Source organism: Numida meleagris, chromosome 4 (genome assembly GCF_002078875.1).
Source record: "Numida meleagris isolate 19003 breed g44 Domestic line chromosome 4, NumMel1.0, whole genome shotgun sequence".
Lineage (NCBI taxonomy): Eukaryota > Metazoa > Chordata > Aves > Galliformes > Numididae > Numida > Numida meleagris.
Window position 1 is genome coordinate 7,155,473 of NC_034412.1, and position 27,242 is coordinate 7,182,714.

General features: G+C 38.1%; 1 long non-coding RNA gene across 3 annotated transcripts in view; it reads left to right on the forward strand.

The window, feature by feature from the left end:
- LOC110397387 overlaps window positions 1-27,242 on the forward strand; it is a 233,785-nt gene that overhangs the window by 34,258 nt on the left and 172,285 nt on the right. The window lies entirely within an intron of this gene.

A 27,242-nucleotide genomic window follows, 5' to 3' on the forward strand; every position in this document is an offset into this window, starting at 1 on the left:
TGTTTCATGTATTCTGTAAAATATATATTCAGGTTTGTAGCTTTTTAACCTCCCCAGTCTCTAGACTCTACTGTGTATTTTCACAGGCCTTGTAGCATTCTCTTTACCTTTTCTGTTTTTATTTTATGTAATTTTTGGAAGGGAAAGGGCAGAACTGTGTTTAGTATTTAAGTTTCAGAAACACTGTCATTTCCTGATATATTTTTTTCTAGCTTTTTCTGAAAAATTCAGCTTACTTTGAGACTACTCTTTCCTCATAAGTGTTTCATAACTCTTATGCAGAATGAATTTCATTTGCCATTTTATTGCTCACTCACTTGGTACTGTAACGTTATTCTATAAATTAGGGACTTTTTCCCACAAATCTTAACTATCAGGTTTCTCTGAATGTTACGAATGGCTTGGGCCTCATAACATCTTCATGACCTGCTGACCTCATACTGCTATGAAAATTGTCTGCTCATTCTCTATTTTACCTTTATTTTACCTCTGTTTCTTTTAGCTTCAATTATTATCCATTTGAGAACCTTTCTTCTTTTCTCATGGCAGCTTATTTTATTTAAAGGACTTTCATGCTGGACTTTGCTAAAAGCATTAATGTATTTCAAGATAATATTCAGTTTTCTTATATACACAGAAATTTCTTGGTGTTTTTCAAGAAGCGTTGCTTCCTTTTGTAAAAGGCATACTGATTCTTCTTTACTAGATTTTGTGTATTTACATACCTGTTGTTCTGTTCTTTAAGCTCCACTTTATGTCCAAGTTTTCATCTGAGTGCAGCCATTTGGTCTTTGATTTGGTGTTTGCTGTGGAAGTCAAGAGGAGAGGATCATAATATTCCAGTTTGCTTATGCTACAAATGTGAACTTCATAATAGATCTCCATCTCTATGAGACAAGTAGTGCAAGATTAAAGTCTTTCTCACTAAAAATGATTCAGAGTCCTGAAGATGGCTCAGAAAATATTCTCTCTCTCTCTCTCTCCCTCTCTCTCTCTCTCTCTCTCTCTCAAATGTTGCTTCAGATGTTATGCTTGTATTTGCTGTTTAGTGTGCCACGTGAGATAACGATAGCTTGATTCAGTCTTATGAAAGGTAACAAAACCCATATTGCTGAATATGAGGAAAAAAATTATTCAGTCACTGGCATTTGATAATTGCAACCGATGCTTGGGTTTTAAGATCAGGGCTGGGGCAGCTTTGTCAAGGGAATTCCACGGGTGGAGACCTCAGCTTGCTTTTGTGCATGGTGCCAGGCTGCAGCATGGGTGCCAGCAGCCAGAAAGGGGAGGAAGCAATTCTGGTTGTTTTGGGCATGGGGAACTACTCTGCTAGAAGCTTCTGCTAACCAGAACCTCTGCTGGCCTTTGATTATCAAGATTTGTTTTGATACTGTGTAAGTATTCAGGACATTGTCCTGAAATGTCTACTGCTAGTGTCTCAACAACACAGAAGAATAAGGAGATCATGGAGTGAGGAGACGTGGAAATAAAAAACAAAACAAACCAAAAAAAACAGTGGCTTTAATGTCGCAGCTTAGTCAGAATTGAGGTAGGCAACTGTAAGAGAGCATGACCCTGTTTGGGCTGTGATAGTCTGGGCCTCAGGTGTCTGCAGTATCTAGACACTGAACAGAGTACAGTTCTAAGGTGATGCCCTGACTCATAAATGGCATAGGTCAGACTTCCATCGCGTAGTTGTAAGAAGTTTATTTCACCAAACGTAGCTCCTTCAGTGTGGGAGTTTCACACACTGAAATACACTGAAAACACACAGAATATACCCAAGAAATACATATTTAAGTATCAGTATGTGCATGTGCAGCTTTCATTGATGGTGAATAGACTCCAGTGAGACTGCTGAATGATAAACATTTATAGAATCAAGAGCTAAATTACCATTCAGTGAGAGCCAGAACAGCACAATTTGTTGTTCTTTACTGTGTTCTTATGGCTTGGACAGAAAATGAAAATGTTATTAATTATTGTGAAAACTGGAAGTTTACTTTCTGATAGCTTTTGAAATTTGCTTTAAATATCCTCTAAAAGTAGCTTAATATCAGATTAACTCTTACTTCAACTACTTTAATCCTTTAAAAATATTATGTTAAAAACAGCCTTAATATTTCTTTACCTTTAGCAAGGAGTAGATTTGAGTTGGGGGGGGGGGGGAATTAAAAGCTGGACTACATATTGAATTTTCCAGGCTGTGTTTCTGCACAGCAATCTTCTGGAAAAGTGCTATTTTTTTTCCCCACTCAAACATGCATTTGAGAGGAATGAGTAGATCAGATAAAAAGCTGAGATTCAATTCAACTCAACCTTGAGTCACTCTCTGACTCTGTCTCTTTAAAAAGAAAAAAAAAACCCAAGGTGGCAAAATCAATACAAACCAATAATAACTTCACATTTGTGGAAGCAACATGAATGGCTCTCCAAAATATTGAGACACATCCAAGTACGTTTTAGCAGAGCTGATATTTATCAGAAGTCATTTGCCCTCAAGCAGATGCTCTCTTTCATTGTGCTCCTGTCACAAATGACTAAGATTTATGACAGACAATTACAGCATCTGCAGTTAGCAGCCTTATAATCAGCACCATTATTTAACGATTGGTGCAATAAACTGACTCCTGTTACTGTTTATCAGATATCAGTCAGTTCTGGCTATTTTCTTCAGCTTCCCAAATCACAGTATGGTGCAACCACTGCCTTTTAATGGCTAGTAAGAAGCAGGCACATTTTCACGTTTTGTACAGACTGCTGAGGAAAAGAAAAAGCAACCAATTACATGTATGTATGGTGCCCTCTCATTTGAGATGCCTGTGTATGTAACTATCTCTATACAGTCTGAAGCCTCTTGGAAAAAAAAAAAATAACAGCTTTTACTTTTTCAGATAAGAGCTTCTATTTAGGCTTCTGCATGGGGAAAAATGTCTTCTATTTAAATATTCATGTTTTAAAGAGTGAATAAAATGTTGATATACTGTGGTAGTTGTATTCTCGCAGCATGAATTCTGTTTGCATTTGAGGAAGGGGCAACATAGTTAATTATTCAGCCTCCTGAATGTTAGGCAAATAACAGAATTGCATTTTGTATTTATTAAGGTTCTTATCAAAATGAAAAGCTTGACAAAAATGCTGCAGTTTATGTTTTTAACCAATGTCTACAACGTATATTAGGAGACTCCTGTTAGGGCTGGGTTGTTTTTTTCCCTGGAAGTCTTGTGAGAGGGAGCTGGACGTGATTTGAGCTTCAAGCTGATCTGAAAAGCATAACAAGATTTGCTTGTGCTCCAAAAGCAAGGATGCAGTTACATTATTGAGTTCTGCTGTACTTAGAGCAGTGATCATCAACCAAGTCTGGTTCCCTTAAACAAATGCCATTTGAAGCAAGTTCTTTGTGTAACTGGGAGAAGAGTGTGTCCCTTGCAGCTGGAATGCAAGGTTTTTACTGTGATCTCTGTGTCTTGTCTGTATTAGTTCTTGTCAGAGTAGGAATCACTTTGTGGTTATTGACATACAGTTTTGCTTTAGATGTTAAGTGGGAACGTTTATTATCCAAAAAGTTTTAAAGGCAAATACTGGCTGCTTAAACGGACCAAGGAAAATAAGATGGGTGAGTTGTTGTTTCTGTGAGTAGAAGGTAAATAGCTTTGTGCAGGTGGTGAGTCAGCTTGTCAACAGGCAGAATTTACAGTTGCTTTAAATGCTGATGTGAACTGAAATTACTTGATACAGACATAAGTAAAAGATATGTATATTAATACTACATTTATTGAGTTTTATCTGAATAAACTGAGAGCATGCAAGGGTGGTTGTGCTGCTTGTTCAACAAGTACCTAACCTGTTGTTTTATTTGCCTGGAGAAGCTGGTTAATAATTTCTGAGCTATTCCAGATGGAGTCAGAAAATACAGCTACTAGATATGCCTTTGAGAATTTCACTTCTGCTGCTATCTTCATAATTATTTGAACAGTTTTATTTGCTTTTTTAGTACGTGTTATAATTGTAACAAATCTTAAAATCTGGGGATTTTATTTCCCTTTTCTCCACAGCAGTCACTGTAAACACTGAATTCTAAAATTTTCAGTAGCTGGTAAGTTTGTCTTTTAAAGTAATTTTAGATTACTTTTCTACTTTTTCTCTTGTTTGTGACTAGCTACATAATGCTGTCCCTAATACGCTGTCAGAGCCTTCTTTAAAGCAGAACAGCTGACTTCTGACACACCTTGGTCTCTATTTCCTCTGGTTTGAAGTCATTCCTGAACAGCAGCTGTCATTAGTATCCTCGGAGTTGTTTGTTTGTGTTGATAAATGTCTGCCAGACTGAGACCATCAAATTCGTTTTATCTTCGGTTGATGTAGATAAAATATGTAAGGTGTCTAATAGATTTTTCTGAAAGCTGTTTAGCGTTGGAATTACACTAATATTCAAATTTGTGGAATTTAGTCTAAGTCACGTAGCCATTTTAGGAAGTTTTCCAAAGTAAAAACTGTCCTATCATTTTAAAGTTATTCACATCCTTTGAATAGAAAAGATCCCTTAGAAAAAGTCATGTCTAAAATTTGATTGTAGGAATACTTAAGCTCATACAAATGGGCTAACTCTGCCCATGGGGCAAGTGCTGAATTCTGCACTGGGTTTGTGTCTTTGTTTTGTAAAAACAATCCTAAGTTCACATAAGAAATAAAACCCTGTTCTTTTCTCTCTGCTCCGTTATGACACACTTCTGAGATTTTGGCAAAGCAAGTCATGGATAATGCAACGCTACTTTGACTGAGTAATACAAACTTTTAAAAGTGAATGTTTAGACATGAAAATATTTTTGAAGTGAAACTTGCATTTCTGCTTAAAACTTAAACTAGCATGTCATGTCTGTCATCCATGTCAGATGTCATAATAGGTGCTCCTGTAGATATTTATGACTTAAGCTGTGGGATGCACTTGCTCATTCACTGTACCTGACTCACCACTGGAAAAGATTGCACTTTGTCATTGTGGTTGTAGAATCAAGCCAACCGTTAATTAGTCATAAGTTAATTATTATGACTACAGGAAAAGGTAACAAAGCTAGTCGTGGTGATGAAGCTTCAGGATGTTGTAGCGAGATGTAGTGTAAAATCTGAAACTTTGTAAGCACGTTATCTGTATCCCTTTAAAATATATATATGTATAATTGTCTGGTTATTTTTGCTTCAGTCAGTGAAAAATGGCCGGAATCTCCTTGTGACAGGCAGGTTTGTCTGGAAAGCTGCTTTTACTCTGGTAAAACCACTGCTGTGGTTTGGGAGCTGTCCAGGATGAAAGGAACAGGAAGGAAGTTTTTTGCTTATCAAACACTGCATTTGGTGATAATGGAACATATTGAATAGGTCGTGCCTATTGTGACAGTAGTTTGTGCTACCTTTTTTTTCCTGTGGTATGTGGTGTGCCCTGCTACTAGTACATCATAAATGTGCTTTTTATGGTCTAAACACATAGCTTAGAGGTAGCTCAGGCTTTATTTTCAGTTTTACTTCTTTTTTTGTCATTAATGACAAAAAAAAATCTCTGTGGGCTTAATTGCTTCTGTACACAGATCATAATGACAGAATGTGTCTGTTTTCTCTGCAAATCCCCTCTCTGAGAGGGCATTTGTAGTGCTCTTCTCATTGAAAACCTGCTCTTCTCACTAAGAGAAGAACCAAGAAATGCAGAGGAAAATCTGTAAAGCATTCATATTAGAAGTTGGTAAACTGGGGTAAGAACATTGTTTCTTGTACAGTAGGTCACTGTAAAATAATGCATCGTTATTTTATCAAAATAACAGTGTTTCTGTGGGATAGAAGTCCACATTGTTGGGTGGTGTCCCTGGAAACATCTTCTTCCAGAAAACACTATAGATTAATGTTAAGTGAGCAGCAAGACGTGATCTCAGTGCGCTGCTGAAGCAAAGGCATCAAGAACAACCTCTTGATGCAACAGCAAGGAAATAGTGGCTTGGAGTGTGGAATTCAATTATCTCCTGAGTGATCTTAGGAAAAACTTTATCATGTTTTTATCTTCCCACCCCCCCAGTCATCTTACAGTACGAGCTTGTTAAAAATTTAACCTTCTAATTTATTCCCTCCTCTGCTCCCCTAAAAGTCAAGTAGGAACTTGGTCAGAAGACGATTAGCTACATGTTAGTGGGTACTGAAAGCCAAGACTTAATGTTGGCAATGAATGCTCAACAGACGCTCCCAAACTGAGCTGGTACTCAATCTAAAAACAAAATGTTTGCAGTAGCATTTTTTAATGAGAATTAAAATGGATTTTAAAATTTTAATTTTATCTTATACCTTTAATCAAAATATTTTAATTTAATGGCATGTTCTTTATCACTTCACTTACTTTATAAGAAGCTCCTAATTCAGGAACTGCAGGGTGAAAACTGTACCCTTTCTGCAACGGAACTCAAGTTGCTTTTAGTTGCGGAACTCCTCTGAGTAGCTGGACAATATAACGTTGACCTAATAGACGTTATCAGTATGAGTTCATTCAGCAGTTTGTAGAATTATGAGTTCACTGCAGGCCTAGTTATTCTGGTTCTTTACTTTGTCCTAGAAAAGGTCTGAAGTTGTTGTCTCTATTGCATGCTGTGTACTGTCTGGTCTAAATAACTACTACATTCTATTAGTGAATTATTAAAAACTGCCTTAATCTTCTTGTAGTGAAAGAAAATCTGTTAAGATCTCATTGGTAGATTCAATCAATTGCTTTATCTCTAAAAACTGAACATTTGCACAAGAAATGCAAGAAAAACAATTGCCATTCCAATCAGATAATATTTGCTTCTCTTCTTCTGTGTTATCAAAGTGCAATTTCTTGTCACAGTTCTTTGCTTGTTAATTTAATATTGTGCATGTTCTGAGGAATTTGAGAAACGGTTCTTGCTTAGAGGTGCTACGGCACAGCAGTGAGGAAGCTGTAAACTGCATACACATAATTTGGTTTATGCATAAGGGAAAGCATTTGCAGTTTGGGAAAAATAGTGTTGTTATCTTTTTTTGGAATGAATTTTCAAAAGAACTTGAAATACTACACGGTGGAACTGTATCTGTGATGGTCCCTACAGCATTGCTGCCTTGTAGGCCATGGAGTGACATCAGCTGGGGGAACCTGAGTCCAAAGAGCTCAACGGATATGCTGGCAATAATCAAGAGAAGCAAACTGTCATATCAGATTTGCTTTTGTACTGTACAGTTTAGATTAGTTCAATGTTATTATTCATGTGAAAGTTAAATCTTGGTTTACACAGAAAATAATGTGCTACAACATGGCTTCTAATCCAGAAGTAGGATCTGCTACACGGTCAGTTGACTCCTCTTTTACTGATGGTTCTGTCATTGGGGTGGCCAACCCAGGCTGGGTAGACATCTGCCCATGGCTTTTCCCCTCCCTCTCTGTTCCTCTAGCATCCTTAAATAATATTAAAAAGAACTGCCTAGGTGTTTCAGCTGGAAATGCTGATCTTGTGCTTTCCAGAAATAGTGTGCAGAGCGCTCTTTCTTCCATATCTGGAAGGGGGGAAAAAGATAACACAATGAATAGAAAGTAGGGGATGCCAAAGATGAAACAGTGAAATAATCTTTATAAGTTGTTAAGATGCATTTTCATCACTTTTAGATAAGAAGATGCATTTCTTTATTTAAAAGAATAAAGTTAAAGAGCTCTTTTCAAATAATCAAGTTTTGCAAATGGTACTCTAGGATAACATTGTAATCCGAATATTTAAAATGGTAAGGCAAAGACACAGCAAAAGAAAAAACAAAGTGTCCAAAGGAAAGAGGTTAACTCTATGAGAAGAATTCCACATTCTCAATGTCCTAGTTTTAAGAAATAGAGAGATGTGCTTAGAACACATTAAACTTCCCCCTCTTTTGATGAATGTGATGACAAACAAGATTTGTACAATGCTTAATTTCCTAGAATGAGGAACTAGTTCTCTATTCTAAAGAGATTCTTGGTATTTCTTCCAATCTATTTTTCAACAAATTAATTGGTTTTACATATAGCAAATTAGCATAGTATCAGAGCACTGTGCTCCTGTTTCAGCATCAGAAATTCAGTTCCTGGCACCTGCTGTCGTGGGTCCTTTAACCCTTTGCAAGTAGCTCTTTCTTGTTCCAGGAACCCCATTGGCATCTGTGGAACTGTTCCTTGTTTGGCAGATCGTATATTTGGGCAAAACTTTAAAGGCACGTGTATGAATCTGTCCCTGATTTTGAAAGCTGCAACTGAGTGGGCGAATTTTACCTTAATACTTGAAAGGAATCAGTGATTAAAGTAAGGATTTACCAGATGTAAATCTTTTTTTCTTAGGAGGAAAAAGATTTCTCTAGTTTCATAGAGTAAACCACTTAAAGACTTTAAATATGAAAAATGTACAAATTAGCGGACTATAGAAGACCAAAACTTGCAAGTGTATACTGTGTAAAAATAAAATTTATTGCTTTAACTCTTAACAAAACATTGTGTAATTACTGAACAGTAAGAAGAAAAAAAATGTTTCATGCAGCAGCATTGCTTATTTATGCTATTGTGGAATTAATAGTGTAGTAGCCAGGATTAGAGGTGGTGAATCTGCATGCAGATCAGCAAGGAGAACTGTTTCAGGTGGTTTTAGGCTGTCCTGGATACACTAGAGCAGTCTTTGAAATAATAGTAAAAATAATTAATAGAAGTAATTTTAATCGAAATAAACAGTAAAAGAATATTTCCCAGTATGCTGTGTGACTTTGGTTTCTGTGCTGTTGAACAGAAATGTGCATGTTTGCCAGCTAGAGAGGCTTATAAGACTGCTTTTAAATGTTTTTTTTAACAGGGTTAAACTTTCTTCCAGCTAATTGCTCGTGTTCATTGTAGAGATCTAGCTCCCCCTAGTGCATTAAAAAATCCCCCGAAGATTTAATCATGTATTTAATGAACTAATAAAATTGAAATATGTATTTCAGTGAGTAGCTCATCGTTCACCCTGTTCCATTAGAAAAACATGACTACAGTTTTGGTAAAGGTGCAAACGTTACCTTGTTTGAAGTACTTCCTACTACGTTTTATTTTTTTTTGCAGTGAAATGAAATGTCATGTTTATAAAATATTTTTTTCGTAAGTTTGTTAATAGGAAATGATGCTCCTGAAATATTTCTTTAAGTTTTAGCACGTATTTGTCCGTTGTGGTATCGCTGCAATTGTATTATCTTTCTACCCTTTTAGGAAAAGTCTTGTGACAAACTGATCTATTTAGAGCAGCTCTTTCTAAAATGGAAGTGTTTAGTGAAATCCTCTTCTTTTTGTAGCTGTAATGCTCTATGCATCTAATGAAATCATAAACAGAAAATTATAGCTTCATTCTAGGGAATGTGAAGACTTACTCCAACAGATGGCATCAAAACACCGGTCTGAACTGTATGATTGCTGATTGTTAATTGCTTCTGTAAAACAATCCTTTTAAACAGAGTAATGCATTTTATCATACAGATTATAGTTCTACGCATTTTGGTTTTTCAATATGCGTTAACATTTTCTCCTCCAGTGTAAGATTTAGTGTTTGCATAATTATTGGATTAAACAACAGTGACTCAATTTTTTTTAAAGAAACGAGGACAAGGAGATGGAGAATTATGAATCACTGTTTATTCAGAAATGCTAAATTACTGCACAAGTATGAGCTTTTATTATACACACAACAAATCCACCAAGATGCCCTTAAGTGCAAAAACAATTACCTAGTCCGGCATTTTTCACTCCAGAAACTCCCCATGACGTTAGTGCAAGTCTTGGCTGTGTAAGGAAAGCAAAGTGCAAAAATGATACTGTACAATATCCATTAATCATTAAGAAATCGATATCCTGATTATCCATTTGTATTGTTCTCGCACGGGAAGGGCTGGATACTTTATGCAAAGCCAAACGAATGGGGAAAATCTTTTAGATGACTTGGTTACTCCATCGGTAACGATGTGCGGAATTACACGAGTTTGTTTCGTGGAGATGTTCTCTTGTTTCTAATGTAGTCAGCCTGAGAGTGTTGCAGAGTTAGCGTGCTCATGTGTGAGGAGTCGGGAACCTTGCACCCTCCTGGGCTCCCGGCCCCTCCGTCAGCGGGTTGCTGTCTGGCTCTGATGGAGGACCACGTCCTGTTCCCCAGGCGTGAGTCAGGTAGAGGGGAACTCTTTTCTCTTAAAGGACTCTCATGACCTTGCTTGGGTGAGTGTTGCTTTTTACCTCAACGTAATGAAGGTAGGCAGAAGTCAGAAAATCAGGCTAGGAAAACAAATTAAAAAATAACTGTGTGTACTTTCAGGACTTCTACTCTAGACTATCTTTTGTTCTAATATTACATTATTACATGTTCTAAAATGCATATTATATGTAGAATGTGTAATTAATATTACTATATTATAATCACTGTGCAGCTGTCTGCTAAATGGAATATCAGGACTGCAATAACGTGCCATTAATTGGCCTTTGGGGCAGCCTAATATAAAAAGGAGTTTGGGCTGATGCTGTGCTGCATTCTTCTTTCTTATCTTAGTGGATCAAGAGGGGCTGTGCTAGAAAGGAGCACTCCTACTTCAAAGTGCTGTTGCTTCATGTTTCTGGCTTGAGTGCAACGGGAGCCAGATACCGTGAAAAGGATTTTCCTCCTCTATAGCAAAGTTGTTTGAGAGCACACCTAATTTTTGATCGAATGGTTCTATAAAGGCAGATAAATGCAAGCTTGTCCATGGACATCTGCCCCTAATAGCATGTCTTACTGACCTTTATGCAAACCATTAAATAGATAACAGACGATTCCCATAGGGTTTTAGTGTCATTAACTTATTTGATAGTGTTTGTGACACTGGGAAATACGTAGTTGTATTAATGAGCAAACATGAATTGGCCTACGCTTAGGGGTCTGAAGTTATTCTATCTGAATAGTGTAAGAACTGCCTGGTGCTGAATCCTTGAGTGAAACAGATGTGCCTAGGGTATGGTTTGATCAGCGCCTCGTTCCTTCCTTAGATTGCTCCTGAAATGGCACAGGAATTTGCAGTCACTTAAAAAGGATCAGTAAACTGGAAGCAATGTTCTTGTAGGCCAGTGTAGGAAGTCCTTTATTTGCTCCTGGACTGAATCTGATGCTCTAGGAAAACTTTTCCTGTAATATGGGAAAAGAAAAAATGAAAAAGAAACAGGGTATTCTTCAAGGTACCCTTGAATATATAGATGCATTTTACTACAACTGGGTAAACTGAGGCAAGATTTGGTGGCTTTGTTTTCAGGAGGATTTCATTCCTGCGTCTCATTGAAATGGGATTGCTAAGTGAGAGGAAGCAAAGTGCCACGTATATGACTGTGAGAACACAGCATCTAATCTGAGCCTTGTGTATTAATACTGTCACACCATAGATGCTTGCTTATCTGGGGTTACATGTTTGCCAGGTAATCTGGAATGAACAACTATCAGCGTCATGCCCACAACACCAAACCTGGACTAGCCAGTGCTGTGGCCTGTTATGGAAGCTGTTATTTTTGGCTGCTGGGTTATCAAGAGCATGCGTGTGGGGAGCTGGTCTTCTGAATCCTTGCATAAGGAATCTGGCTTTCAGAAGGTTGAAAAATGAGCAGGTACTTCGCATTTCTGAAGTCAGGCCACTTACTGTGGTTAAAAGAATAAGGATTTTGCACTTAAAGCATAGTAGGAATAAAAACAAACCCCAAATAAATTGCACTCTGTTCTCACTCTCTGAAGTTTAAAAGCAGTTTACTTATTCAGACATGGAACCTGCCTTAGGCTGACACTGTGTTTGTACTGCACGTATGCAAAACTCATTTGTATTGCCATCTGTTGTCGGATCCAGTACCTGTGTGTGCTGACCTGGTGCAGACCTAACTAAGCTGATGTTGCCTTTTGTCCAGGAAGCCCACAAAGAAATTAATGTCTCACTCGCAGTGTTGATTATGCTGGTAAAAGAGATGATACCCAAAGTGAAAGCTCTTTCATTGCTTACGTGTTTTTAAGCAAATTAATTATTTAGGATTTAGAATTGCAAAACTGTCATCTTAAACAAGGTGTTGCTAAATAATTTTGGATGCTCATTCAAAGTGAAACAATCTATTAGCATCGCAGAAAGGATTCATAATTATCAAGGCTGTAGAGGAAGGCCTGCCTGCTGGGCTGTAAGAAATTGTGGAAATAGGCTGTTGCACTGATTGTCTTGAAAAGTGGTTTTACTCGGGAAATATAACATGAAATCACCAATGTGGCAAGTATACGCTGAAACTAGATTATACTATTTTAAGCAATGAATATTTATTTATTTTACTGAGTGGTTAAAAGAGAGCAAGTCTGTACTGTATGTAATGTTTCTGAATTATATTCCATGCATTGTACACAAACAGTAGCGAGAGTTTTCTAATTTGGCATCTTCAGCAAATTTGTTAATTTCTAGTTTTGATGAAGCTGTGGTCATCAACAAATGTGAATGGGGTGGAGCAGAGCATGAGCGTTGGTGCTGTGGGTCTTGTGCCAACTCCTCTCCTTTCAGGAAGTCCTTCCTTGCTTTGTCAAGTGGTCAGAGTGAATGGCCTGGCTTAGGAAATGAAAGATGAGAATCCTTTTTAATTAAAAAAAAAAATCTTCTACTAAAAATACATTCAGAAGATCTCTGATGTCAGCAATTGCTATCTTTCATTACACAATTGTTGGGAAGTTATTTTTTATTATCTGTAATCTCTAGTGATTTCTGGGATTTTTTTTTCCTTGAGAAAACCTGTCAGTGAGATTGTTCTACAGCGGATTCTTCAGCTTTTCTTAAGCAGTGTTCATTGAACTATTCTCTTCCAATTCCCAATGTGCTAATGCAGCTTTTTTTTTTTTTACCAAATTTTGACAGGACTCCATGCCACTGTTACCAGGATGTCATACAAGGAGGAAAAAAAAAAAAGAAACACTAACAAAAAGCCAGAGGTGTTTTGAGCGTGGATGTTTTATTGTGTTTATTTCTAAATACATTTTATGAGGTTCCCTGGACAGAATCAAATAAATGAATCCTGCAAACATCTTCATTATGGTGTAGCCAGAAAAGAAAGGAATCTGAATTAGGACTGTATTCTTAGCATAGTTCACAATAAGCGTTATCTTTATGACAAGCTTAAAGAACATAAATTGCTGAAACCCTAACAAAAAGCATTTGAAACAATTGGCTAATTAGGAAGGGGGGAGAGAGAGAGCAATATTTGTTTTCCTTTCCAGTCTAGATAAATAACGCTTAACATGAATACATAACTTACTTTGAATGATCTGTTGTGTCAGTATCTGGCACGTCTTTTTCAGTGACAGCAATTAAGGATACGTGTAAATGGAAATGCAGACTATCTGTCATTGTCCATTTCCTGGTAGTGAAGCATGCAGTCTGCCTCCCAGCAAGATCATTTTGCCAGGATGTGAGTGAGCTGGTCACAAAATGCATAGTTGATTATCTCATCGAAACACACTAATCCTGGCAAAGCCATCCGCTATAGAAGACCCATTGTTTGTAATAGGTCAGTTGTTACATGGCTTTCAAACCTGACTTTAGGTATACATTTTATGTATTTACTTACTGAAGCAAAATGATATGTCACAATGAAAACCAAACTTGAGCAAATAAGATATATTAATCAGGATATTAATGGCAGAGAAAGAAAAATATGCTCTCTCCAGAGAGAAGAGATGAGGCAGTCACAAACACATTATTTGGCTCAGTGCAGGAATAACTGAAATTATACAGCCTAGGCTGTAGAAGAGATTTGATGAGGTGATCTTAACAGTTTCTTGAATATTAAACTGAAGACAGTTCTGCACAGAATGTTTATTAAGAGCGCTAATAAACATTCTAACAAGTAATAATCTCAGATTAGTTCATAAGGAAAATACCACTGTTTTGTATGTCTTAAAATTGGAAATTTGACGGCTTCTTCAGTGGCGCTGTATGGACAGCCAAGTATTTTCTAAATTAAATGTTAAAAGCTATGTACATGGAGTGATTTTTAGTATGATTTTTATAACACACTAGATTGGGTACAAAAATTGTAGAAAACCGGAAGTTCCAAAATTAATTGTAACTCTTTGTGTTTTGTTTTCCATACAGTTAGTGTGCAATACTGGGGGAAAAAATCTTTTTCAATACTTCCATGAAAAAAAATTGGATTTAACAGATTATTCTGGTATTTTCTATCTTAAGTTTTGCTTTAGTTGTAAAGACAAATCTTTATATTATTCTTCAGATACTTTCCAATTTGTATTAATTCTTCCCTAAGAAATCCTGACAATTGCAAGTGTCTCCTAATGAACTGTATTTTATCTATTTTAATAATTCCAGATTTTTGAGTACCTTTCAAAAATTCAAAAGCCAGTTTAAGCGGGAAAAGCTCTTGGGCTGGAAGGGAAGAACCACACAGACAGAAAAAGGAGAGGTTTCATCAAGTCCAAATGATATTTATTAAATATTGTTTGAACATACTTTCCATTAACAAAATCAGAAATCTGTTTTTGTTGCTTTTCACAAAACTGTTACAATCACAAAGAGCAGATACTGGTTTTAAGGACAGTGTGCAACTTACTTGCTAATATGCGAGGTAATAATGTTCTTTAACTTCACGTAGAAGTGTTTCCCTAACAGCTTCACCATACACCTGTTGAGTTTTTCCTTGGGATGCCTACACCTTCCTACAAAGTTCTCTTGCATCTTCACCTAAGGATCTTTTCCATTTTGGCTTTATCCTGCTGGCTGACCATAGTAAGTTAAGCCAGCAACACCCAAAGGTGTGTAAACTCCTCTTGGCCAAACTACATAAGCCAAAGAGTGTTGCTAAGGTCTGAAATGAAAGCAAACCTTGCCTTTGTGAACCCATGTCAAAGTAACATCCATCAGAGTAGGTGGGACACGGCAGCAACTGCTGTTTGAAAGAAGTACTTTATTACTGTCAGCGAGTTTTGTATCTCTTGAAGTGGCGAGAAACCTGTTCTGCATGCTGTGAGCACACTGCGTGTCCTTAGCTCTAGGTCTGCTGCATGTGCTGAATGTTGCCTGTCCCTGGCAGAGGATGGAGTCATGATTGTTGGTGTCACCTTGCTATACATATCATTGCATGATGCAATTCTGTGCAAGGGACTGGGAATCCCACACTTGTGCCCGCAAAGGCCCACAGTCACTGTCTGACTTGTGTATGCTCTATTTAGAGCAAGAACAAACTGATAAACAGGATTAGTACTTGTACAGCATCTCTTTTCTTAGGGATTCTCAGTACTTAATATATTCAAATGTCTTAATCTTCACAGTACAAACAACAAAACAAGTTGGTTCCATATCTCTCAGTTTGAACCTATTAGGCAGTTGTATCTTGTTTTTGCGTTTCGCAATGCTGCTGCTTCTCCCTGTCTCTTACACCTATTTCTACCCAGTAACTTGGAACTAGATGAGCTTTAAGGTCCCATCTTTAGCTTTTCTATGAAGCCCAAACTGGTTTCCTTACTTGGGCAAAGTTGTGCAGGTTGTAACCTGGTATGTGCTGTGTGGCAGCAGATGGCCAGCCAGCGGGCATGTGCTTTGTTGTGGCACAAAGTTATGTCTTGCCTCGTGAGAAAGCCCTACAAAAATGGGGGTGAGGAAGCCTGAATTATTACAATGGGAAGAGTCTGTAGGCAAAAGTTTTTTTAAAATATCTTATTGAGAGGGGGAAAAAATAAATTTTAATTTATATAGTATATGTTGCCCTCGTGCTGAATGTGACGTATGTCAAATTATCTATTTCCAGAAAAACTGATATTCCAGTATATGGCACCACTGTTCAATGAACGTAGTTTTGAATCAGGGTAAATTAAAAATTTCTTAACCATAAACTAGTTCAGCTCCAGTTTTTCATAACCTAATTGTAAATAAGCATTTAAAAATAGAGCTTCTGTAGTAAGGTCTTTACCCCTAACAAGTGAGGTACACTCCAGTGCATAAGAGACAGGTTTCTCTTACAGTTAATTTATGAGACAAATTGGTATTTTTGTGTCCATGTTTTTGTTCTATGCCAGCATGTTGCTTCATATTTTCAAACCAGCTCATCTGGAGCAAGTTACCAGAGGAAAAGCCCCTGTTCCTGCTTTTGCTGTCCTGGTAACAGGCCATGAATGCTCTATTAGGTTGACCTAGAAAATCAACAGGAAACTTGCAGAAGGTAAAGAGAAGCATCTCTGTAGCAGTAACAAGATGGGCTTGAGCTGTAAACATTATATGAATTTTCACAGAATTTCTGTAAGTTTTCAGATTGAAGTTTACAGGTCTGATAAAACCTATGGGTTCTCATGGTGTGTGCATTGGGCGTGGATTCAGAGTGATCTTAAGACAGCAGAATTAAACTAAAAAGCTCTTCATGTACGTGATGAAATATTTTTGGAAAGGAAAGATCTTGAAAAGGGAGTGTGGGTGTGATTGAGAAATTACTTCGAAAACTTCACAGTTCACCTTGGATTTTTGGGAAGATCTTTAATGATCTTCTTGTGATTTTATAATTAATTTTTTGGGAAGTGTTAGGCTATCTTTAAGAAAATCATATTATTTTCTCTGGACACCATAAAGGAAAACTCAACCACTATTTCAAAACATAGAATTAAAAAAAAAAAAAAAAAAAAAACTAAATATTGAAAATGGTTTCATTAAATGCCTTTGGTCACTCCCTTTGTGAAGACATCATGAACCTGTGGAACCGAGCTGTCTGACTTCATAATACCACTCTGAGTATCCAGGAAAAGTCCTACTTGATATAAAAGTCAGAGTAGAAATTGTTCTAGAATTAAAAAAAAAAAGTCAGAATCAAGATATGACATGATTTTTATGTGGTCTATTCTTTTCAAATCAGAATATAGGAAGTCACTAATGACATAGGACAACTAGAGGTTTGTTGCGTAAGATGACAAAAAAAACAGGCTTTTTTTCCATCTAGACTTGAATATCAAATTATATTTGTTAGGCCATGCATAACTTTTACCTGTGAGGACTTCAGAAGAGAAGTCTCCCAGAAATTACAGGCACTATATCTATCTGTGATCAGAGAGAAGATGTGGTTTCAGTGGAAGCTGGATTAGGGCAGAGAAGTGTCCTCTCAGGTTCGGGTCCCTGAAGTTTTGAAAGATGAATCAATTCCTAATTTCTTGTTTATTAAATGCCTACTAATTCTAAAAAGTACCTGGAAAGACCTGCAAAACCTGAAGTAGTGAAAGAAGAATGAAAATAACACTCTGAGAAGATCTCCTTCCTTTTCCAATACTATGTTATCTAGTTCTTCACAATCTGCTTGGTATAACTTTGTAAAAGCCATTGAGGTTAGTCCTTGTAAGAAATAAGTTCCAGAAAAAGGAACTCATTGAGAGGGGAAAACTTCTTGTCCAACTCTCAGCACAAAACCTGCTTCAGAACAAGTATTAGAGCTCACCAAAATGTTGAGTTCTCTGTCGGCTCTATGCTAGTCCTTCACAGCTGGTTGAGCACTCTGGTGTCATGAAAGCAGTCACATTTTTTTCTCTTTAATTGACTCAAAATTCAGTTCACTGCTTAGATGAAAAAATCCATGCAATTTTCTAAAATACTACTTGCAATAAACAGAGCTAAAAAGATTCGTGTATATATTTTATTGTCTTGTAGGGGGGAAAGCTAGTGGAGAGAATCTCATTGATGTGCAAAATCCTAACAACTTCATGCAGATAGGTTCAGTGATTGTTTTCTGCTGGACTTTGCAGCCCATGTGCTTGCTGAATCCTGCAGATCAGGAGCCAAGCTACCAAGGCAAAAGTTCTCCAGGTTGTCCTGTATGTAATCTTCTTCAGCATAAATTTCTGGTTGGGCACTGATTGACCATACCTGTAGGCCAAGTACAAGGATGCTATGCTCTCCTGCAAGAAAAAAACCTGCATTCAGAAATGCTGGTCTTTAATATCTGGGAAAGAATTTCTTCTTGTATCTTTTACTATTTCTTGAACACATGAAACGTGCCATTTGATATTCTAAGTGCTTCCTGCATCTGTTTCTGGGAAATGGTAGTGCTCTGCAAAACTACTTGGTCTTACATATCTATACACTGTAGTCATATGGTATCTTTTGCAATAGGTAAGCAAGGTTAAGAGCTCTTCCTTGGAGAATCGTTATCTGTTTCACTGCTTATGCTGAATGTAAGACGCTAATTTGTTTTGGTTGTCACAGCACCAGTAAATGCCTTCTTGCTATTTGTTGCTTGGACATCTGGTACAACCTGTAAATTACGGTGCTTGGTCAGTCTTCGTGCCATCTTAGCCCCTGGGGTCCCGGCTGTCCCTGTGAGTCCCTTGGGAAGGTGCTGTGCTTCATGAGAGCAGTGGGAGCTGCAGCAGATCTGTCCAGTCGTGATGAGCAGTTACTGCCAAGCAGTGCTTCTGCAGCTGCTCTGAAACAGGAAATAACCCCGTGAAGCAGCCTTATGCAGTGCTGTGCATTGACTGAAGCCCTGAAAATTGTAAATTGAAAGAAGAGAATTCATACATTTATTCCAGTGAAGTCAGAATGCTGTCCTGTAAAGCCTCTCCTTTCACCCACCGTTTCTTGCCTGTGTTGACTGCCACTGCTGTTGCTGACACTACAGTCAGTGAAGGAAGGTATCAGTTGGACTACTGATAGCCTGAAAGAAAAATGGATTTTTGTGGAAAATTCTAATATTTATCAGCAAACTGATCCTGAAAGTTTCAGGGGGCTCAGTGACTTATTTAAAACTGATCTAAGATAATGTAGGAGATACCAATATCTCACATAGTTTGCTGACGGAAATATACGTTTCTATTAACAGCTCAGATCTGAATATAAAATAGATGTATTTAGAGAATGTTGAAAAGCACAAGAGAAGTTCTGTTGAACTCTGAGGGGGAGAAAAAAAATACATAGTGCTTAGGTACTAGGAATGGCTGAGACTTGCTTTGGGCTGCTGGTAAGTCAAAGGCGCCTCAAGTCCTTCCCCATTGAAGGGACATATGGACAGAAGTACAGTGTGAAGCAGCATCCTATATTAGGCTAGCCAGGGAGGAGGCTTATTATGTTGATGCTGGTTGGTTGTTACTGTGAGTTTCCGATTTACAGTACCAGTAGGAAGAAAAAACAATGTCAGCGTTTTTGTGGCAGTGATGGCATTGCTGGCAAATATTCTAGCAACATGTAATAAATCTGATACTGACATTGTTCACATGCGGGTTCCAGGTCAAAGTTCTCAAGAGTCTATATTTAGTATCGTTACTTAGTACTATGTTTTCTATTGGTTGTTTTCTGTATGCTTTGGTAGTTACACGTATATGCTGCGAGCTGAGAAATCCTTCTGATCTGTGGGTGTGTGTCTGTATCACTGAGTGTGTAACTGACAATGTTTAATGGGTCTGTAATTGAATATAAGTAGTAAGAGACTTTTAAAAAATATTGCTTGGTGTTTCTATCCTAATGGGATAAATGTCATATTTTAACTATTGCTCTGTATCAAATCTATTATGCACAGTGTTCGATAATTCCCCAAATCTTGATTTACCCAATTGAAAGTGGCCCTGGGCACAAATTCTAAGCAGAGGAAGGCTCTGATTCATTGATCTTTGGCACTCTTTTGTTAAAACAGAACATGGTGTCTTAAATCAGCAGAATAATTTAGGAATGGTAGATACTGAAACAACTAATTTTTCTTTCCTGTAATCTGCATAGACTTCAAAATGCCTACAAAGCACAAAGTGCCAGTTCATATAATTTGTTGGCAAGGATAAAAAGAAGAAAGGAAATGATTTCCTAAGCGTGTGAATCAGCCCAGCTTTAACAGATATTTTTCTGTCATGTGCAGCCTGAGGGCTTATGCCTATCTGAGCTTTATTTGACAATTACCACTTGCCAGCATAATTAAATGATAATTTATAAATACTGAGAGAGCATTATGGGGAAGAGCAAATAGGTGCTTATCAGGGCACTGAATAAACTTGATCTGCCTCACTGGCAATTTTCATCTCTTATCTAGGTTGTTAACTGGTCTCCTTCTTTTTTTTCCTGTTTTGTTTTGTTTAGGTTTGATAGCTGTTGGATTGATTGTATCTACCTGCCTATATTTCTTAGTTTTTTTTCATATTCCTAGCATTATTTTTAGTCCTACTGCTTTTGTCGTGAGTATTTTGGAAAGTACTAAATAGTGAAAAGAACATCGGGCGCTGTGATATGCAGGTCTGCATGTGAATAAAAAGCAAATCCACGCGGCTCGTGTTTTTAGATTTTCCTCAGTTTTCTGATTTTCGGTCTTCTGCTTTTTTTTATAGCGTGTGTGCGTGTGATGATTTTGGTGTAAGAGGAAGGCTCTCATGTTATGGTCAGGGTGGATGACAGCCGTTTGCAGGAAATCTGTTCTGTGACTGCCCTTAGATAAAAATGATATTAAATAGACAGCACCAGAATTCTGACACGTTCGTGTTGGATATTAAAAAGTACCAAGTAAAGAATCTGAGAGGTTTGAAGGGCTTTTGTACCGTCATATTTCATTTTGAGGTCCTTGAGCCATTACAAACAGTAGTGCCATTTTCCACAAAGACATGTTAGAATACGGGTGGAAATGCAGATTGGTGCTGGGCAATCTAGATAAAGAAGTGCAGGAAAAATCCTCTATTTGAATGGGAACAAATCAGTTGAATGGCAAAAAAATTGAATTTCCACGCCTTTTGAAAAGCATTACAAGGAAGAGAAGGAGGTGGGGAAAGCAAGACACATTAGTGGGTCACTAGGAGATTGAGTTTTTGAGCCATCGTGAAATTATTTAATTTTAGGAACTTCTGGGGGAGTTACAGTGGTGCGAGCTAACAGTTAAGCCACCTCTGTACCAGAGAATGAAAAAATAAAGGGCTTCTGTGTTCCAGGTTGTCAATTTCTCAAATTATTCAGCATTTAATGCTTATAAATAGTAATTATTTGCTTTTTTCCCCCTCCAGAGCTGAAAATTATCTTTCATATTTAAATATACAGTGCTCTAGTTGGGGCACAAAAATTCATAATGTCAGAACAGATTTTTGTACGAGGAATAATTTGAAAGTGGGGGATTAGTTTCCACCTTTTGAAACACAGTGCTTTCCGTAATCTTCAAACATTATTTAGGATAATGGAAGCCATCATCCTGGTCCTCAAATGTTAGCACTTCCATTAGAATTTGCTGCTACCTCTTATTTTTTTTATATTAAAATACAAGGCTTAAAAGGTATTATCTTACTAAAGGAGGGCAATTGTAGAGATGATTTGATTGAATAAAAGAAAAAGCTGTACAGGCCTTTTAAGATCAAGGATGTATTGACGGAAAGCTATCATTAGAGACAATTAATGTTCTCCGAGGGAAGAAATTGATTATGGACAGAGACGGACCCTAAGGAGCAGATATGTCTTAATGCTCCAGAGCCTTAAGGATTATACATTCCATTCACAGCATCTGTATTTTAACCCTTTATAAGGGCTGGAGTAGACTCCAACACTTAAGAAAACTCTGCGTAGATTTTAATAGGGGGAGTCTGTGAGTTTGGTGGGTGACACGCTGTTTCTTTAAGTGTAGATTTGTTAGGCAAATACCATTTAACCTAATAACATGTCTGACTTGCTATTTGTGGTAGGGAGTTTTCAATCGCTGTTAAACTTGAGGAGCACAGGCCAGGTATGAAAGGGAGCTTGGTATGGAGTAACAATTTTTAATGTTACAGCGCTGTGGTCAGCCGTAACACACGCTTGAGACGTTTCTATTGTCTGAAACTAAATGTTGAGAAGACCCCATTTTTCTGATCGTCCTTTATTAAAATTCTGGAAATTGTATTCCAGGATGGACTCTAGTTAGAGATGTTAGTGAGGTAGTCTGGGTTCAGAAGCTGAGTTTTATCATTCTGAGTCTGAGGGAAAATAATGATGAGACCTGAAACTGTTATTCTGTCTGAGTTGCAGAGCCAATTCACAGATGGGCTATTTTAACACATGAGTTTTCTTTGGCTTAGCTCTCAATGAAGGCAAATTATTTGGCATATTTGTTGAAGCTTTGTTTTTAACTGGCTAAAATATGAATGCCTGGAACTGAGCAGCGCGTATTTTCCCACCACCTCTGAAGCCTAAGATCAATTGCAGCATACGGTAGCAGTGGTGTGCCAAAATGAATCCTGCCACATCTTTTATTAGAGTTGGGGACATATGTGAGCTCCCTTCCTGGAGCACGCGAATGCCTGTCAGTGCTGCTGTACAGTCTGGCACATCCACAGAGGGGAAAATAAGTGGTGTAATTTGTCTTAAATGCTGGAAACTTACTTGAGTTTACTTCCTTATGTTTAAATTTTTTTTTCTCGGGCATTTCTTATCCTTGAGTAGGGAAATGTAGTCTTCAACCTTAACGTAGAGATTTTGCTCAAATAGCAAGGAGAAGTATTGTTCTCCACAAATATTTCAAACTTACTTAAAACTAAAATAACGTGGTAAAACCTACTGCATCGTGTTTGTAGAATAGGCTAAGAACATTTTTTTTTTTTTGTGGGTTTAATTTCTGTTAAAAATATTCTTGTTGTATGTAGTAAGTTGATAACACATTAAATAGTACGACTTTTAAAATAGTCCATTGCTTTTCTTTTGATATGCAAGTAATCAGATTTATTTTGACTGATTTTATTATCCAACTTTTTCAACTGACCAAAGGTATTCCAATACAATGGAGAGAACAGTCATATAAAAAATAAAAACCTGCCATATTCTGCTGAATTATAACATTTTCCCCTGACTCGTGTAGATGTGCTGGTTGGTATTGTGCTGCCCTGAAGAGCAATGCATAGGTTTCAATGAAAAAATAAAGTGATGCATTAAACAGTCAGAAATAATAACACTGTAATTAATAGGGTAAGTCTAACTTTAATACAGATCACTAGGTGAGTCCTATTGTATAACAGTATGTAAAAGAAATGCTCCTTTGGAGACCATCTATAACACGCTTGGCAGGACTAAGGAGATTAAAATAAGAGATGGATGTAAACAAAAAGAGAGCTTGGAAGCACAAGCGAGGAGATGCAGGGGAGAAGGGCAATTCCAGGGAGAATCGGTATTCTTTCTTCATGCTATTGTTTTCAAAATTTGTTTGATATTATTTTTAAATAACTAGCATTTGGAAGATGTTCTTCCCCCACACCCTGCTTTTTCTCCCTAGGTATCATGAGGGAAAAGCCTAAATCACAAGAGAGAGACAGAGAATGAGAGTGTGAGTGAATATTAAATACTCTAAGCAGAATCAGCTTTCACCTGTATTATTTTTTCAAGCTGTAAGCACTTTTTAATTACAAGGCTTATTAAAACAAAAAATTAAAAAAAAAAAACAACCCACATTTATGTAACATATGTTGTTGTCAGCATGTATTTAGCACCTGCAGAAATGAACATGGCAAATGTGACAGCCCAGAAGTAGAACACCCACTGCGCTGACTGTGGGGACTGTCAACAAATTTTACTTTGTTAATTTTTTTCTTATTTAAAAAAAAAAATCCAAGGAAAAAGCCTGAATGGTGCAGGTGTTCTGAGCACCACAGAAAGAGGATCTAATGGGGAACAGGCAGTAAGTCTTAATGAAAGCCATTACAAATGTAAATATGACTCAGAGACATTGTCTTTTCTGCTGTTATAAATCAAAATAACGAATTCAAATCCTACAAATATTTGTTAGTGAATTTGCCAGGAGCGTTGCCGCTGTGGTCCTGTTCATATTCCTGTCTCCTGTACATCTTCCCTTCCCTTTAAGCCCTTTTTTTGCTTTGTTTCTATTTCTCACTTTAATCTTCTTAGAATAGCCAATATTATTGAGATTACCCAGCAAGGAGACAAGGCGCTAGCACAGAGCTGTGCAAGATCGAGCCCACAACGATTAGTTGGGCTTTTTCTTCTCCAGCAAAGTGCAGCTTGTGCAAGGGACACAGCCGTGTTCTCTGCTGGGTTTGCCAGCAGGTGTTGCTGTGCAGCTTGTCGCCCACCCTGCGCCGTGGCGAGAGCTCACGCTCCTGAGCTATGACCCCAGCTGCCCTGCAACCTCTTGCACTGTTCCTCTAGGATATGCCTGAAAGGGAGAAAAACATGGAGATTGAGTGACTGGGAAGAAAATGTAGGCTTGTTTGTACTTTTAAATTTGTCTTTATCTGAAAGATTACCGTTTTCTTTTCCTGTGTGTGAAAGTTTTGGACAGAGGGACCGAGCTAACGAGTAGAATTGCTGAAGTGCTATTACAAGCAGCGTGTGTTTTAATGATGCTCTTGTTGATATATTGGTTTTAATATATATTGCAGCAGTGTTCAGACTCCAGCTGGGGAGGTGCTGTGCGAGTCTCCCCACTGGTTTAGTCGCCTTGCATCAACATTGTGTGTATGGGTAGGTATGGATAGTCTCCGGCCTGAATGAACGCTTGCAGCTACTGATGCAAACCAGATCAAATAAACAATCCCTAGAAAGGTTTAAATGAAACTGATGATATCAGAACTCTGTCTATGACACTATTACTACACAAACAGCTGTGTAACCTGTCAAACCGCAGGTTGGTGTCAGTGGGACCATCTGTCCAAGTGGCACAGCTTGCTCAGCCTGCTGCTGGTCTCTGCATGCGTTGCCAAAAAGTAATTGTTCTATTCACTTGTTGACTTTAGTGGATATTTGTACTCTAGGCTCCATATACCGAGTTAAGCTGTTGAAATGTCGGCAGAGGATGATAATTTTTCAGCTGTTCTCTTGAGTTCTAAGAGTACAGTCAGTTAATATCCCTTTTTAATAATGAAAAAAGAAAAAAATGCCTATACTATAGTGTTTTATGTCATTCTGCACGCAATATGAGAGTTTTTCTGCCTGTAGCTGTTGGTTGTTTGTTTATTCAAGTGTTTGGGTTTCACATACTAAAACAACTTGCATGGAACAGGCTGCCCGGGGAAGCTGTGAATTCTCCCATCCCTGGAAGTGTTCAAGGCCGGGTTTGATGGGGCCCTGGGCAAACTGGAATGAGATGATCTTTAAGGTCCCTTCTAACCCAAACCAATTCTAATCTAATTAGGGTCAAGGAGATGCTTCTTTCTCTCTACTGCAGGATACGAGGTTCGAGATTTGGTGTGTCTCTTGAATGCCATACTTCTTGAGAGAGTCAGATAGTTTCAGCTTGCTTTGGGGAAGAGAAGATTATCCCATTTGCTGCTCTAAGACTTAAGCCTTGATGGAGATCTGAGTGCTCATAACTTCCGTGACTCAGGAGTCCTGTATTTCATGTGTTCCTGCAAGATCTCAAAAACTGCAGGACTGCAAAGCAAGAAAGATCCAAGATATTAAGATCCCAGATGTGCTTAGCAGAGTAGCATCACCTAGAGCTTGTCACTGGCATGAAGAAGCTACCCAGATACCAACCTGGTGAGAGCCTCAGTGAGTAAGGAAGCCCCTCACAGGGCTTTGCTTGATGAAGCCTTGCCCAGCTGTTCTGTGCAAACCCTAGCTGAGGGACAGAGCAAAAGGTTTGAGTCATTGTCTATGTTTTTCAGGCCAATTCTTCATCCCTGGTTCAAAGTGCATATTAATACTTATTAAAGCACTTAATTGTTTTGCAGAATGACATCCACCTGGGAAGGTAAATTAAGCTTTTTTTTTTTTTTTCCTGTTACCAGTACATATAGTGGTGTTCAATAGCAAATTTGAGGTAAGAGCTGCCTTGGTAACTTTGCTCCAAGCTTATTCTAGAAGAAAAATAGAAACTTAAAAATTCAGATCTGATTTACAATGCTGGGGGAAAAAAAAGCCCTACAGTAGTGAATCCCTAATGGCCAGGTGGTGTTTATTGGTAGCTAGTGAAATATTCTGAGTAATGTACAGCTAATATGAGACAGCATTTTAAGACTCCAGAGGAAGTTTGTAGGAACTTCTTCTGGTGGTGGTAGCTGTGATTTCAGTCTGACTCATCTATTTAGAAAGTGCAGAAAATGTTGCTAATGAATATGTAATATATAAGCTCGTATTTCATAGATTTAAAATAGGCTATGAATACACAGTGTTTTGCTACTGAGTGGGCAGACAGGACAGCTGAAACCGTGTGAGGGACTGACAGTGCTGTCACACAGAGGCATAAACCTGAAAAAATGAAAGGGTGTTTAAACCGTCTCCACCTGCAAGACTGTGAAGACCAGGGTACAAAATGAACAAACTAAAAGCTACTGCTACCATTCTGAGCGGCTGCTGGCTGTGACATTGTGGTGGGGAGGTACTGCTGGTTGGTTCTGGAGATGTGTATCCTTGTGGCGCAGATGAGGCACTGGGAAGGGCCCTTTACACCTCGGAGTGAGGTCAGCCAGCAGCGGGCTGGGTCCCGGGGGGGCTATCAGTGTAACGAGGCTGTTTGCAGTAATCGGAGGCAGCCTGACAGAATGCTCCAAACCATCTGCTCGAGGGGACGGCGTTAACTCTATCAAATCCTCATATTTTAAGAATGCTGATCTCTGGACTCAGGAGGACTGGTGACAGGGAGTTCTTGCCAGGCTTGCATTAGGCTGCCTTCATCTCATCACCGCATATACTAATGCTCCCTGGACAAGATGCTAAATATGTGTGAAATTGGAGAAACAGAACTGTGGGGTGGAGGAATAACAGAAGATTTCTTCCTTTCTGATTTTCTTTGAGTTACAATACAAATATTTTCTGTGTTTTGCAAAGCATACTTTTTAATAATAGTAAGATCACTGTGGAGATTTAGAGGGTACTGTGTTTTCCCTCTCCTTGTAAAGTGAGAAAGTAATTGAAAAGTACATACTGTGTTTCAGTGACTTTGTTGCATCTCTGACTTCATACATGTATACGGAAGTTGCTGGCTTTAAGAAAATGATCTCGTTTGTAGCAGATAATGAGCTGGTTATCATGGAATCATAGAATGGCCTGGATTGAAAAGGACCTCAAAGATCATGGAGTTTCAACCTCCCTGCTGAGTGCAGGGTTACCAACCACTAGACCAGGCTGCCCGGAGCCACGTCCAGCCTGGCCTTGAATGCCTTCAGGGATGGGGCATCCACAACCTCCTTGGGCAACCTGTTCCGGTGCATCACCACTCTCTGAGTGAAAAATTTCTTCCTAATATCTGACCTAAATCTCCCCTGTCTCAGTTTAACCGTTCCGCCTGGTCCTATCGCTATCCACCCTCGTGAACAATTGTTTCCCCTCACCTT